This window comes from Crassostrea angulata, chromosome 1, assembly GCF_025612915.1.
Source record: "Crassostrea angulata isolate pt1a10 chromosome 1, ASM2561291v2, whole genome shotgun sequence".
Taxonomy (NCBI): Eukaryota; Metazoa; Mollusca; class Bivalvia; order Ostreida; family Ostreidae; genus Magallana; species Magallana angulata.
Genome location: NC_069111.1, coordinates 21,543,849 through 21,556,346, shown reverse-complemented (window position 1 = coordinate 21,556,346; position 12,498 = coordinate 21,543,849). Strand labels below are relative to the sequence as shown.

Genomic DNA, 12,498 nt, shown 5'->3' with positions numbered 1-12,498 from the left:
CTTTATGTGACTGTGTATTTATGACAAATCTGTTAAAACGTGAAGAGGGCGCGGGGACAGGGCCCCGTCCTCTCCAATTTTTTTTGGCAGTATGTTTTTTATATTATATTCAAATGTTTTACATTTTCCAGTGTTTTTGTGGCGTCTGAGAGAAAACCACGTATCGATTTTGCGATAAAGAGTCTAATGCATTTCATCAATGACTATTTTAATATTTAATCGTACAATTGCTGATAATTATGTAAAAATAAGTAATAAGGAATCATTCTTTGAATATTATGAAGTGATCAAGTACGGTCGGGTGTGATCAAATTAATCATAAAGCCCTTTATTAGATTTGATTACTCCCGACCGTATTTGATTTTCCCGTAATACTCAAAGAATGATTATTTATTTCTTAAATAAATATAATAAAAAAAACCTATTGAGGTCCTTTTACTTTTCAGAATATGATCTATAAAGTTGGTGCTGGAAACAAATCAAAGAGGTTGACTGGCATTCACCCCCCCCCCCCCCTTTTCCCCACCCCTTGCGACGAGTTTGTCAAATTCTTAACTGTTTTTTTGTTATGGAAAGTGTGCCCCCACCCCACCACCACACTTTAGAAACGGAGTATACGACTGGGTTCAAATTACGGAAGTGTATTACGGCCGCACGATGGTATGTTTTGTGGTTGTGTAACCGCGATGGCGCGTTTTGTGCTTTTGCTACCACGATTGCGTGTTGTGTAGTTGTAATAGCACAGTGGCATGTTGCGTGGTTGTGTAAGCACGATGGACACTGTGTGGTTGTGTTACCACGGTGGCGTGCTGTGTTAGCTCGATGGTGTATTGTGTGGTTGTGTTAGCGCAACGGTGTGTTGTGTTGTGTGATTTTGGGTTGGCAAGTTATGTGACTGTAGGACGTTGAACTATATATGTGACGTCAGCACGGCAAGTTTTGTGAAATTTTAAAGCGACGGCGTGTTGTGTCATTGACTTAGCGCAATGACGTGTAAAATTGTGTGGCTGCGGGACGACGAGTTTGGAGAGGTTTTGTTAGCATAGAGCTGTTTTGTGTAAAGTTTGGCTAGTGCAACGAAGTGCTCTGTTAGTTTGGGGTTGTTTTGCCCCACGTTGTGTGGTGTTGAGCATTTGCAATGGCTCTATCTCGATACTATAGAACATTGTAAGGCAATTGGTAACTTGTTCACACCTTCTTCTCTTTAAAAGACTTAGATGTATTTTAATTTACACCCATATGAATAACCAAATATATCATTTTATAGAGTTGATTTTAATCAACTCTCCTACGCAGTTACTCTAGCAAACCGGAAGTAAAGCAGTGTCTAGACAACCACTGACAAAGTATAGTACTTAAAAATAATCGATAAATTCCACGAAATGTTTTTAGAAGCATTTTTTAATGTAACCTCTTTATAAATATCTTTAAAATATTTAAATTCGGTGTTTTTTGAAGGCGTATATATTCCTAAGACAGCCTTCAATATGCTGGTTCCCCGATACTTAAAAAAAACCCAACGATATACATAATACATGATAAATATATAACACATAAATTAATAAACATAAACAAATCATTGACAGAGAAGAAACTGTCTCGTTGTAATTTAGGTCTTTAATAATTCTTGCAAAAAATATACATCTGGACGTAAAATAATACCTGTTTTTAAAAGATCACAAACTTTATATAGTTTGTAAAATAAACCGATTTCTTCTTCTTATTGGAGGTTGTTCAATATTTAAATGTGTTTAATCCTCAGCAACGAATCTCATTATCTGTACAGTAACTGAATGCTCATTGTTTGAACAGTACTTTCAGTACTTTGATATATTTACATCTACCAAGTATTACTCCCTCTATATCTTAAGGTCCTGTCACACCAAGTTGCGTACCCACGCTATGTTCATGGCGTTGTAAAATTCATGGAATCGCCGTAGGATCGCAAGGAAAATTCTGAAAAAATATACAATTTTATTTGAAAATTTTACATGTGGAGATGTCATGGCGTCCTGACAGCGACCGAGGCGTTCTTACAGAGCTCACACGGCGTGTAACTGCGTTTCCACAGAGTTCTACTTGCGATTGACTGCGCTCTCGCCGAGTATCCGCCGAGCGCTCACGACGTGCTAGGAGTTTTTACTGCGCGCTGACTGCGTGCACAAGACGTTCTTTACTTCTTGGTAGGTTAATGTTAATTTGTAGATCATTGTAGAAAAAATTTACATAGCCCGCTAACGTGGTTTTGTAATTTTTCTGCAATGTTGCTACCTTCATATCCCGAATGAATCACCAAAAGAAAGCATTTCATTGTTTAAATGAACACAGTAAAATTACATGTATATGTTACACTATCAATATACATGTAATACAGAAAATAACGCATGATGAATACGTAATTATACAAACACTATAATCAGTCATAATTTCATTTTAATTTCAAAATTCTGCAATTGAAGTATACATATTTTTTATCAAAATGGGCTACACATTTTAGTCTTTTGAATATACTCACATTGTATGTGTTGGCAAAGTTATTATACAGAGCTTACTTTTTTTTCAATCTATATTGAGACCAGCAATTACTGTTCAATGGACATGCATAACAAATGAATTTAAGAGTTCCTAGGTACTGTCAAAACAAACTGTCTATAGGCAGTATTAGCACTTTAATTCCTTGTATCAATCTTTTCATCAACACAATTCAGGTATATTTTGCGTTGTTTCAATCTTTTCATCAAAACAATTAAGGTCTTTGCTATACTCTGTCCCGAGTTTTTGCTACCACCACTTTTCACTTGATATTTCGATAATAATAAATACCTTTGTTTTGCCTCGGACTACAATGTCGCGACGTCATTGGATGAAACGCGTCACGTGGCTGCCTTACAATTTTCTTTAAAAGGCAAGCGTCAAAATTTATAGGGCAACATGGCGGACGTAACGTTATTTGAACTGATTTTCTACACAAACGTTTGTTTACATATCAAACTTTAGGTCCTCGACAAAACAAAACACTTATTAGGTTTGTTACTGACTGTTTAAAGAAATTTGTGGGGTCGGTAAAGTCCATAGAAGGCTCGGCTTCGCCTCGCCTTCTATGGACTTTACCGACCCCACAAATTTCTTTAAACAGTCAGTAACAAACCTAATAAGTAATATTGTGCTCAAACTAGGTTCATCAACTAATATGAAAAATGTCCAGGTTATCTGTTTTGAAACGCCCCCTCTACCGCTTCAGGTTTCAATACACATCCCAAAACTAAATAGACTACGGGGATTTTGCATTGCATCAGTCATTAATAAGCCCGGATGATAACGTTGAAAAATTGCGCGAGGTGTCCCTAGTACTTCCGAATGGAGAAAAGATGTAAACATTTCCCCTTATTAATCTCCATGAATTTGTTTTCCTGTTAACTTTTATGAGTGAAAAGGGAAAATTAATCAATGAAGATATCTTGGACATTTTCCATTTCATCGATTTCAACCGTACTTCTTTCACAGGTATGTGTATTTTTATTAAAAATCATGAAAAAGTGATGAAAGCAATAACTTGGGACAGACTATATGTATTCTAGTATCGATCATCCATTTTGATATGCGTGTCTTTATGGAATTAGCAAATGGGCGTGAATGGCGCTTCACTAAATAGCCGAAAGATCATCTTGCTGATCAAACGCACTGTCTTTCATGTATTTAGTAATGTACAGATTTCCGTCGTCCGTCACGATCCACAGCTGATTTTGATGATCAACAGCCGTGGAGCGAATCGGTCCCGATTGTGGTTTTTCAAAATATATTTTATGCTTGCGTTCTAGTTTTGGATCTATTACGATAATATTTGAGAGTAACGAGCCTGATCCCACAATAACATTCCCGAAATTGTCCACAGATGCCCCCGACGAGCATGCTCTCTCAATATGAACTTTGTTGACAGGCACAGATGAAACGTAATCAGTTCCTAAAGGAAGCATGCCAAACTTTTCATAGCGCATGGCAAAGATCTGACCATGTAGAGAAATCAAATGATCTATCTTAACGCAATTTGGTTTCAGTTCATACACCCTCTCGATTTCTCCGTTCATTTCAAGTTGAATTATGATATACCATTTTCTCTTTTGCTTTTCATTTTCGCCAATGACGTATATTCTCTCGTCTTGGTAAAGAATACTCCAAATAAACTGGACAACTGCAGAAAGATCAGCGATCTTTCTTGTGTTGCCTTCTCGAGAAATCAGTTCTATAGTTGGTTTTGGGGGCGAACAATCGTTTCCATGTGTCACCAGAAGATCCCCGTTGGTCATACAAGAATAAGAAAATGGCCAGAAATCTAAGTCAGTAGATCTAAGGACGTCTCCAGAGGAACTGAATAGTTTCACGTGATTCCGAAAATAAATCACCCAAACCAGATTGTCGTATGTTACCCTAACACCGCTAATGGGTGATCTGATTCTATCAGTACATATGTTAGTTATGGTGACCACTTTTTTTAGGAACATGTCGGGAAAATTCCCTTGCGAAGAAGAAGGTAACCCTTTCCGAGTTTTGATAGCCGTTGGACAATCCGTCATCCTACATTGAGATGTGTTTTGTTCAGTATTTAAATCTTCGTGTGCTGTACATTTCCTCGTTTTCTCTATCTGAGAGGCATTGGGTTCAATTTCTTTCTTGAGAACTGGCCCCTTAGCTTCATCTGCTCTTTCTTCGTTCCGTAAGCTTTTTGGGTTTCTCGAGTCATGCCCTACAAAAAGCAATACCGGTATTTGGTATGCGTAAACTGCATACTAGTAGATATATATGCTTTAATCATCACCTATATAGCTAAGTCCGCCTGGCTTGGATAAACAAACTTCAACTATTGTTTTATACAGCCAGAGAAGGATCTGCTTTCCAATCGAAAATCGACGTACATGTAGTTAAGGGTATCCTGTTTAATCTTAAAGAAAAAAGTCTAAATATCCCTGCGATGCCCAATTTTTACCAGAAAGCATGAACTTGTAAGTAAATAGTGAATGTGACAACGATGATCCTGCTCAAATAAGTTTGTCAACCCAATGATATTTTATGTGCTTGATAAACCATTCCTAACAGACTGATAACAGTTAAGAGGATGGTCAACAATTAAGCTGTAAACTATTATTTAGTAAAGAAAATTCCCATTAATTAAAGCTTTCCAATTTGAGTATTTTTCAATATCTTTATAGAAATCTCTTTTTCCAAAGGAGATCAATACAATCTAAAATTTGCCACGACCATTCAGCCCTCCTAAATAATAATAATTAAAATCATCAATGTACTGAGAGTACTCGAACTGAACATTAATATTTACTTCGAATTATCAGTATATTTTAATGAATATCAAGGTGATTAATTTTATAAATAAATGGAATAAAGATTGCTGTTATTTGCTGCTAGCTTCAGCCTGGTATATTAGTTAAAATTTTATCATTAATCACCCTGCCCCTCTTCCTGTCTCCTCTTCCGGCAATTTAACATCGATGTCCCTGGGGTCTGCTCTTTGGTATCGCCGATCTCATTCCGACTGCAAGCTCTTGTTGGAGAAGCGGGTTTTGTACCAACCTCTTCAAGATCGTCATTTGTAACTAATAACAAACCATTGAGAAAAAAACATTTGAGTACTTTGTAACAGTAGTAACAATATTTTTATCTTTAGATGACTGAGTATACATGAACTTGTGTTTTTCAAAACCAGTTTTAACAGAGGTACTAATCAAAGATGTTATTGACACTGTTATGGAAAAAAAATATCAACGTACATTTTTGATTTTTATATCAATTAAATTCTTAGTTTTGCAAGGTTCAGAGCAACAGATGTTATTAGGACGGCATGATCACGACTGTTTTGGTCAAAATTTATTTTTTCCTCTTCTTCAGTGTTTCTACAAGTTATCAGTAGGGCATCAAAAAATAATAAGTCATGTGGAATTGACAGGATTTTTAATGAATATATTGAAAATACATGTGACATTATGTTAAATATTTATGTGAAGTTATTTAACAAGATTTTTGAAACTGGAATTATACCTTCAGAGTGGATACATGGAAACATTATCCCAATTTATAAAAATAAAGGTAACAATACTGATCCATCAAACTATAGACCAATCACACTTATAAGCTGTCTTGGGAAATTATTTACTTCTATCCTCAATGAAAGATTGACTGAGTATGCAAATAGAGTAGAACTTATATTAGAAAATCAAGCTGGGTTTCGTAAAGATTGCTCGACTATTGATCACATTTTTTCGTTATATTCTTTGATAGAATTATCAAAGACATTTAAAATAAAATTATTTTGTGCTTTTATAGATTTTGAAAAAGCTTTTGATTTTGTTTGGCGTGTTGGTCTATGGAACAAAATTTTGTTGAACAATATTGATGGCAAGTGTTTTAATGTTATTACAAATATGTATAAGGGAATTAAATCTTGTGTAACTGCCAAAGGTTTAACCTCTGATATGTTTCCATGTACAGTGGGTGTTAGACAAGGTGAAAATTTGTCACCTTTTTTATTTGCACTCTTTCTTAACGATTTAGAAGAATTTTTATCAACAAACGATGTAGAGGGTTTGACATCACTATCATATCAATTGGAAAACAAATGTACTTATATCTAAGACTTTTTGTATTATTATATGCAGATGATACAATATTATTATCAGAATCTCCTGATGATCTTCAAAATCAACTTGATGTTTTTCAAAGATTTTGTAAAAGCTGGCATCTCAAAGTTAATAGTGATGAAACAAAAATTGTCATTTTTAATAAAGGTAGATCACGTGTAGATTATTCATTTATGTATGGAGACATTAGTTTAGAAATTGTAGATAATTTTAAATACCTTGGAGTACATTTTTGTAAAAATGGATCATTTAACCTCAATGTGAAAGAACTTTGTGTAAAAGCTACTAGAGCTATATATAGTGTAATAGCCAAATGTAGAAAACACAATATGTCAATTAATTGTAATAGTCAATTAAAATCTGAGTGCCAGTCGTCGAAGTAAAAGAGAGATACAGAGCTCACAATTCTTTGTTATGTAAACAAAGCTATGGTCATTTTGATTGTTGAAATGAAATTCCAGGTTTAGACCTAAAATGAATGACAAAGGCTAAAAACTGGGTTTTTTTTAGTACAACGAATTAACTCGATCTTTGACTAACACTCAAATACTAGTATTGGCTGATCATTAGCAATGTATTACTTGTGCATTGTTAACAACAAAAATAAAAAAATAAAATTTGACCAAAATCGTGACCATGCCTTGAACAGAGAGAGGAAGCGTCACTTAACATTACTTCAAAAGCAAAGATGTATAGTAGTCAAAGGAAGTATCGACGTACATCTTTAACTGGTATGGGCTCCATGAAATGTACGTCGTTAAGTTAAATTCACTATCTGATTAAAATCAGATCCTCGATCCGCTGCTTGTTTTTTTTTTGGTCACTACACGTGTATCGTCGTGTAACGACAATAGAAAACAAGGAGCGGATTGAGGATCAAATGAGTTATATTCTTTACACAAAGTTTATATGTATATATAGTATGTTTGCAATATACTTATAGGTACATTAATAACTACCTTTAGGAAGTATGTGATCCATTTTGAGTCCTTTGTTTTCTTTGAACTGAAATATTTTAAAGTAGATGCATACATCTTCGCCGAAGATAGGGAAGAAATTTTCCAGACCGAGTTAGCAGGGGGCGAATTTACGTGGTTCACGGTGTAAACTGAAAGTAGCAATCTTTTCTACATCTGAACATGCCAATTTAATGCAGTGCCCTATATATTTACTTTATAGTGTTATCGTAATGTACATGTATATTACAATTAAATTATCATTTTGTAAATGTATATTAAACATACAGTATGTCTTTATGATTAACTCTAAAAAAATGTTCTGTAACGTTACTGTATAATAATTAAGTTATACATGCAGTAACGTTACCGTTAATAGTTATTTCGCCATTTCCCAAGAACTCGCAAGTATGGTACATGTTACTTACCATACTTTTACACTAGTTAAACCACTACAAAATGGATATTGATCATTCATTTACCATTCATAAGTTAGAACCCTATAGATGTACGCAGATGTACGCATCATTTATCTTTCTTGCATGATCGCTTTTAAAATTCGCTACCAGACCAGTCAGGTCCTATTTTGCAAGGTACATGTAAGTATGTTGTACAATCTAATTTTAAAAAGTTAGAACTTCCATCCGCTCCCCGGTTTTCTATGGGTGCATATAGAGTATTTCCAGTGGTACCAATACCTTATTCTCTTTTGAGAAGTGGACAGGCGTGGATGTAGGCTATGCCTGTCCACTTCTCAAAAGAGAATACCAATACCTATGGTGTTCCGATGGGGCCACTTCGACCCTCACACTTTCGCCTTTAGGGCGAAGATGCGAGAGTGCGTAGTTGCGAAAGCGAAAGTGCGAAGGCGAAGGAGCGAAAGTGCGAAGTTGCGACGGCGAAACGCGAAGATGCGATGGCGAAAGTGCGAAGGCAAAGGAGCAATACTATGAGGCGCCGTTTTAATGTATTTTCTGATATCATAATATCAATATTTGATATCAATAAATCAAATTTTGATATAAAAAATAATTCTTGATATCAAAAAATAATTCTTGATATCAAGAAACCTATTTTGTGATATCAGAAAATCATTTTTTGATATCACAAATTCGCAAAAAAAGATTTTCTGATATCACAAATTCGCAAAAAAATGATTTTCTGATATCACAAAATAGATTTGTTGATATCAAGAATTAAAGTTGATTTTCTTTATATCAAAAAATCGATTTGTTGATATCAAAAAATGGATTGTATTTTTTGATATCAAGAATTCAAATGTCTGATATCAAAAAATCATTTTCTGACAACAGAAATTCGAATTCTTGATCCAAAAATCATTTTTTGATATCAGAAAATACCTCAAAAATATTCAAACGGCGCCCCATACGATGCTACTATCGCTCCTTCGCCTTCACAACTTCGCACTCTCGCCTTCGGAACTTCGAACTTTCGCCCTCGCCTTTTTTGATTGCATTCAGCAAGTCTCGGTCGATTACATAGAATTTGATGCAGGCACCGTTCTCGAGAGTGTGAAGTTGCGAAGGCGAAGGAGCGATACGACTATCGCTCCTTCGCCTTCGCAACTTCGCACCTTCGTCTTCGCATCTTCGCCGTCGCATCTTCGCACTTTCGCGCCTTCGCCTTTCCGCTTTCGTCTTCAAAACTTCGCACTTTCGCATCTTCGCCCTATAGGCGAAAGTGCGAAGGTCGAAGTGGCCCCATCGGAACACCATATATATCTCACAGGCGTCGGAACCGGTGGGGTTAGCGAAAGTTAGACATAACCATGTCCATAAGGTCTAGCCCCCCCCCCCCTCCCCCCCCCCCGCACACACTTTTAATTTTCTTCCGACGCTACTGTATCTTATTTCAACGCTTTTAAAAATTGCATATCAATTTAATGTAGGCCTACCTGAAAAACTTTAAAAAATGACGAATTGTGGGGGTCTTTGACTCGTGTCATATACAGTAAAGAATGAGCATAAATGTTATCAATGAATCTACAAAATTTTTATTATTTGTGCCAGGGTATTATTTGCTAAGTCTTAATCCAGCAGTTATGACACAGAGAAAGTTTCGCTCGCTCGCTCTCTCTTTCTCTCTCTCTCTCTCTCTCTCTCTCTCTCTCTGTGCATTTGTTTAAATATTCATTACTTCATCACGTTATTAACTCGACTCAAAACCATGCATTTCCTGTCAAAATACATATGCGTGTAAAAACGTTTCTATTGCGAATCATAACTGGTAGTATAGAACTAATATGCAATTATAGATTACATATACATTGTATTCCTTTATATAAATACACAATGCCTGTTTTAAATTTCTTACTGATTCTCAGCATATTGTTTACTGTAAAAGTGGTTATTTACGGGTTATTTTACGCGGTTTTTAGCTACCGCATAACTTGTGTTGACATGCATACCAGGAAACAGTTGTGTCTGTTATAACAACTATTGTTATACTTTCATGTTAAATACTGAAATCTGATTGGTTAAGACGCAGTTAATAATATTTACTATTACCCTCAGCGTTAGCAACGCACTTGGCAACGGGTAACATTAAAAAATGTTACATGCGCGAAAATTATGCGCGTACGGTTCGCTGTAGAATTCACGTTATTCCTATATAAAAGCAGTAAAATTTTCTTAAAAATTTTAAAAAAGACATTCAGTATAACAAAATAAATAGTGCCCGTTTGGGAGGATAACAGTTGAAATTGACACCCCTCGAAAACCATTGTCAACCTCCGCTTCGCGTCGGTTGACAATGGTTTTCTCGGGGTGTCAATTTCAACTGTTACCCTCCCAAACAGGCACTATTTATATAATATTACCAACGGACAAAATAGTTAAAGTTAGTAAGAGACTCAGTAAAAATATCAAACCAACCGGAAGGTTTAAGTAAGTAATAAGGAATCATTTTTTGAGTATTATGAGGTGATAATTTTGGTCGGGGCGTGATCAAATCCAATAAAGCCCGAAGGGCTTTATGATAGATTTGATCACGCCCCGACCGAAATTATCACCTCATAATATTCAAAGAATGATTCCTTATTATTTATATTTATATAATTTTTTGCCATCGTACGATTAAACATTTAGATATAGATAAGCAAACCCCGCTGGCGCCTCAATTTGGCGTCATTTGTATTATGGGTTATATAGTTCAAAATCGATACGTAGTGTTATCACAGGCAAAGACACTGGAAAATGTAAATATAATCAGTTATCAATAAAAAAAATAGAAGCGGCGAAAAACATTATTGTTGAAAATGGAAGACTGACTAAAATCACTTGAACACCCTACAAACTATACACGATAAGTTTTGCTTGTAAATAAAATATTTATATAAAGCAACTGCATGGAACATTCTCTTCATTCACCAGATTTAAAACTACGTGGCTTTTTATATGTCCTTAATTAAAATATACTCCGTCTATCTGGAAGGCTTTTTACTTCCATTCTGTACATAAGATAACCTAGACATTTTTCTGTTAATCAGGTCTTCTATGCATATATTTAAACAATAAAATGCTTTCTTTGATGATTCATTCGAGATATGAAGGTAGTGACATTGCAGAAAAAATACATAACCCGCGTAAATTTTTTTCTACAATGATCGCTACCATCATAACCTACATGAATCATCAAAGAAAAATTTTTATTGTTTAGGAGCTTGGACTTTGGGGTAGTTGTGTCAAACAGCAATGTGACGTACGCCTGTCTATTTCATTGCTAGCCACTCAGCCATGGCTCTTTGAAATCAACAAGATTTGTCTGGCTTTTGAGGTAAGACTACGCAATCGATGCATATTTCGCTTGAAACTGAGTCATTTTAAACTTGTTTTGACGCAAGGAATAGATAGCTACACCCTACTAAAAGTCCAAGGTCTTGTTAAAATGGTTCTATATTAACATCTTCCTTTTAACTAATTAATAAACTGAATATGAAAAGTTAGTAAAATTCACTAAATTAATGTTAACGTACATAACTACACAAAGTACTTTAGCTAAAGAAACAGCCAAAGCGTCTCCTGTGAGACATTGAGTCTGACATCATCATGATTATTTCCTGCAGTCCGTGATTTTTCTTAGGTCGTTGTAGGTTTTGACCAATCGATAAACAGGGCTTGTCAATTTCAGTCCTGTCACTTTCTTGTCAGTTTCAGCCACTGTAGATCACAGGGGCTTGGTTGTTGGATAGTGAATTTCCTAATTATTTGTTCCCGAAGAAAAAAATGATTAAAATTGGTAATCTTATGTGTATTTCTGTGTATTGCAATAAATAAATTCACTGAAATCCCCCGTTTCAGTCATGTTAAAAAAGTGTATTCATTGTACATTAAAAAAAGTATCCCTTTACTTTTTTTAAAGTACATTGAATACACTTTTTTAACATGACTGAAACGGGGGATTTCAGTGAATTTATTTATTGCAATACACAGAAATACACATAAGATTACCAATTTTAATCTTTTTTTTCTTCGGGAACAAATAATTAGGAAATTCACTATCCAACAACCAAGCCCCTGTGCTGTAGATTTCGACCTATCGATAAAATATGGGCGTGTAGATTTCAGTCTGACTCTTTCTATGGAGCTATAAATTGACTATAAGTTTCCGTAAGAAATAGAGGAAATAATACTTGGTAGCTGTAAATAAATTGAGATATAAGATAAACCCCACAATATTATGTGATAAGGGCCCTACCTTAAAATTTCAATCGATACATATAAAATAATTACTATTATTAAATTCATTTATCTTTACGATTCATATATTCCTCTGTATTAATGCAGTAAAATATTATTTAAAACTATTTAACATTATGATTATGATTTTTACTGATAATCATTTCATTAATCATACGCTACGACAATTGTTTCTGGTCT

At 35.0% G+C, this 12,498-nt stretch overlaps 1 pseudogene; it reads right to left on the bottom strand.

Moving 5' to 3' along the window:
- Positions 1-2,415: 2,415 nt before the first annotated feature.
- Positions 2,416-8,089, bottom strand: LOC128191704 (uncharacterized; annotated as a pseudogene).
- Positions 8,090-12,498: the final 4,409 nt, after the last annotated feature.